The 4,425-nt window shown below is 51.2% G+C and overlaps 1 non-coding gene across 1 annotated transcript; it reads left to right on the plus strand.

Moving 5' to 3' along the window:
- The first annotated feature begins 2,649 nt into the window (after positions 1-2,649).
- On the plus strand, positions 2,650-2,721 carry TRNAA-UGC (transfer RNA alanine (anticodon UGC)). Its single transcript has one exon. It is a non-coding gene; the product is annotated as a tRNA-Ala (tRNA).
- Positions 2,722-4,425: the final 1,704 nt, after the last annotated feature.

Below are 4,425 nucleotides of genomic sequence, written 5' to 3' on the forward strand. Positions count from 1 at the left end.
CACATTCTTGAAAGCAAAACTCACGTCACGTGTATGTGTTACGCCACAGCCGGGTGAAAACTGCAGGGGCGGTAGCCTCGCCGAGGCCATGAAACCTGCCAAGCTTCAAGACGATTCGTGCAGGGTTTTGGGGGAACTGCACCTCGAGCTGCTGACAGGCAAAACTCGTGACATAGATGACCGTGTGTGTTAAGGTGCAGCGGGCTGAAAACTGCAGCGATGGTGGCCCCTGCTGCGGCCACGAGGCCTGGCAGCTGGCGAGGAGATCGGTGCAGGGCTTCTGGGCTCGGAGGCCTGCACCTCTGGCTGCTGACAGGCAAAACTCGTGACATGGGTGCTCGTGCAACTGTGGCTGTTTTGAGGCATGGGACCTGGGATCACTGCAGGCCTGGCTGCTACCAGTTACCAATTAATCATGATTCCCTCAGGGACCAGCTCAATACACAGCACCAAGAACAATCCACCGCCCCAAGACAGACGCCGTCAGTGCACTTAACAAAAGATGAAGCCTCTTCAGACAATCTACAGGAAAACCGGTCTCAGTTCTGCGCATCTCCATTTGATTTTGTAAGCATGGGTGCCTTGAGGCTGGCCACAACCAAAATGGCTCAGGATTAAAAAGTTAAGAGAAGATGTGAAGATGCCGTTTCATAGACACCTTGTTGTAAAAGGAAGAGGATTGGAAAAAAAGAAAATAAAACCCCATAATTTCAAGCTGGCTCCTACGTGTCTGGTTATTCCTTAAAACTTGATGTTTTTCCTGGTTGTTAATCCATTTCTTGAGAGGTTCCAAACCAGATAACCCCTGGTCACTGAGAAAGGTCATTCATTTAAATTGAAACTGTTATATAACAGGATTTTCCCTGTCACTTATGGCTTGGGACCCTCTTGATTTACACAATTAAAAGAATGCTTTGAAGAGGCTGGACTAAGGGGATAAGAAAGCTGTAAAGCAGCAAACAGGGTGCTTCAAGAGAGACACCACCCGCTGTTGTTCCCAAGAAGCTGGCAGAAACAGATCCTCTCCCTTCAAGGATCGTGCTGGGAACTTTGCTTGTCATCAGATCACCCGAGCGCCTGGGAACAGTGACACCCCAACTCTCGCTCTCTCTTTCTCTCTTTTTCTTTTTGTCTCTAGGCATAGCTTTCTGAACCTAAATTGTATTAGTTAAGCTTCAGCTAAGTTTCCCCAATTACTCAATTAAACCAGGGGAATATTGTAATTGTTTTCTTTGTTTTCCCTTGCATGTCTATTACTACTAGTACCATTATAAATTGTATATGCTTCACAATAAATAACTTTTATAGTCAAACTGGAGGTAACTGGGTGTATTTTTCCTTCTCTATTCCCTTCCCCACTTGCTCTGCAGCAACGCTTCTTTTACCTAAGCCAAAGATCCCTGTCAAGCCCAGAAATACTGCGGGGTCCGCTCATCAAGAGGCTACCACTACTAGGACAGTTAGGGCAAAAGATTGGGACGTCCTGAGTTTGAGACACATAAGGGGATCAGCTTGTATAGGCTGATTGGCCCAGTTTGGCTCAGGCGTGCCCTAATGAACTGAAAGCTGGCCCGTGAGGGTGTCAGCCGGACACCCAGCCGCATTCAGAGGGATTCTGTTCACTGAGTGCTGGTGTCTGACTGCAGTGTAGTGTTCCCTTAATGAACTGATTCCTGGCACATGAAGGTGTCAGCCTGTACATGCTGATCAACCCGGCCGGGTCAGGCGTGTCATGTGAGTGCGTGTGTGTGTGTGTGTGCATTTGACTGATTTAGTGGCTGGAGGAACCCAGCCCCACTGAAACAGAGTCCTGCAAGATAGCTCCATCGGGGGTGAGGACTTGCAGAAGGCAGAGATACAGCTCCGTACAGAAACACAGGTAACACGAGCAGCACATTGATAGAATTGCAAAGACCCTAGAAATGTACCCCTAATAAATGAGCACACCCCAAAGTGACAGGCAAATCTGGTAACAGCTGGGATCATGGCTGGAAATCCGTTTTGGGCCACCCCACACCATCTGGGGGCAAGACACTGGTCATCAATTCAGTCTGTAATCTCAGCCTAAATGCTGTGTCCTTAGTCAAGCATGTATACTTAGTACCATGGGAATGGGGGGCTGTTAGTTGGCAGCCTGGTATGAAGAAACCACGCTCTGGTCCGGGCCAGACTGGTCAGTGGTGTCTGGGAGAGTCCCCCGGTGCCATAGAGGCATGGTGTGGGGTGGCCCAAGAAGGATTTCCATCTCTAATCCCAGCCCATGAGAAATTCCTTCCTTGAGCCTGTCTACTTAGTACAGTGGGGATGGGGGAACTGGCCCAAACAGTATTTCCAGCCATAACCCCAGTCCAAAACCAGGTCCTTATTTGGGTCCATGTACTTAGTACCATGGGCACGGGGGGCTGGCAGTTGGCAGCTTGGCACGCAAAAACTGCACTTTGGGCCAGGCAAGACTCTGGTTGGGGGGTGTGGGATAGTATCCAGTGCCACAGAGGCATGGTATGGGGTGGTCCAAAGAGGATTTCCTGTCAACCCAGCCCGAAACCCAGTTCCTTATTCAAGCCCATATACTTAGGACAGTATTTGTGGGGGCTGCCAGTTCATGGCCTGGCACAGCCAAACCATGTCTTCAGTCAAGTAGGAGAGCAAGGGGATGTAGCTCAGTGGTAGAGCGCATGCTTTGCATGTATGAGGTCCTGGGTTCAATCCCCAGCATCTCCACTTTTCATGGGGCAGCAGGGCAGGCCCTACAGAGACAGATTAGAAGGTCTCAACCTATTCAGCCTCCACAAGAGAAGACTGAGAGGGGATCTGGTGGCAGTTTACAAACTCCCCAGGGGGGACCAGAGAGAACTGGGGGAAGCTCTGTTCCCCCCAGGCACCACCCAGGGTTACTAGGAATAACACCCTCCAATTGTTAGAGAAAGGTTCAGGCTGGACACCAGGAAACATTAATTTACGCTTAGGGCTGCCAGGCTCTGCAATGGCAATGGGCTCCCAAGGGAGGTGGTGCTCTCCTACCTTGGGGATCTTCAAGAGGAGGCTGGGCAGATATTTGGCTGGGGTGACATGATGCTGGCACCCATTCCTGCCTGAGGGAGGGAGTCGGACCTGATGAGCTGTTTAGGTCCCTTCCACCCCCAAGTACTATGATACTATGTCTCTGGTCAGAGATGACCAGGAGAGTCCCCTGGTACAACAGGGACATGCTGTGAGGTGGCCCAAAACAGATTTCCAACCATAATCCCAGCCCAAGATCCACTTCCTTACTCAAACCCACATACTTAGTACCGTGGCTGGGGGGAGCTGTCCGTTGGCATCCTGGCAGGGCCAAACCACGAGTTGGGCCAGGCAAGCTGTGGTCAGGGATGTCCAGGGGAGTCCACTGGTACCACAGAGTGACAGCGTGGGGTGGCCCAACAAGCATTTCCATCTCTGATCCCAGCCCAAATCCCAGTTCTTTATTCAGGCGCCTGTAGTTGGTGGCGTCTGGGCGGACTAGCAGCTGGCAGCCTGGCACAGCCAAACCGTTTCCTGGGACGGGCAGGACTCTGCAGAGATAACCAGGAGAGTCCCACGTGCCACAGAGGCATGGCGTGGGCTGGCCCAAGAAGGATTTCTAGCTGTGATCCCAGCCCTAAATCCAGGTCCTTATGTGGGTCCATATACTCAGCACAGAAGCTGGCACGCTGTCGGTTCGCAGTCTATCACGGGCAAGCCGCGTTCTGGGTCGGGCAAGGCGGGTGAGAGACGTCCAGCAGAGTCCCCGATGGCACACAGGTCTGTCATGGGGTGGCCCAGGAAGGATTTCTGGCTACCCACTCGTGACATGGGTGCTCGTGCAACTGTCTGTTTTGAGGCATGGGACCTGGGATCACTGCAGGCCTGGCTGCTACCAGTTACCCATTACCTGGGATCATGGGGTGGCCCAAGAAGGATTTCTGGCTATAATCCCAGCCCCAAAACTAGTTCCTAACTCACGCCCATATGCTTAGTACAGGGGCAGGGGGTGTCAGCTGGCAGCCAGCACGGCCAAACCGCACTTTGGGCCGGGCAACGCTGTGGTCAAGGTGCTTTGGGACAGTCCCCTGTGGTGTCAACAGGCAGTTTGGGGTGGCCCAAGAATATTTTGCCCCATAATCCCATCATAATCTGACCTGTATTTAGGGCTCTGGACTTGATGGATATTATTTTGCATATTAATTAGCAAATATGCAATGAAATTATATTTAAGATGTGTAATTCATTAACAACAAGCTTTGATTGGGTCTAGATTAGCTTTGAGAAAGGAACTGGGAATAAGCAACCACCTTCAGCCTGTTAGGTGGGATGGAGGAGCCGGGGCCCCGCAGGCAGCTTTGGGTGTCTCCCCAGCCCCCAAAAAAAGCAGTCTGAGATTTATTTATTTATTTTTAAAAGGATTTT

The sequence above is a fragment of the Alligator mississippiensis genome, chromosome 1 (genome assembly GCF_030867095.1).
Source record: "Alligator mississippiensis isolate rAllMis1 chromosome 1, rAllMis1, whole genome shotgun sequence".
In the NCBI taxonomy this organism is placed as follows: domain Eukaryota; kingdom Metazoa; phylum Chordata; order Crocodylia; family Alligatoridae; genus Alligator; species Alligator mississippiensis.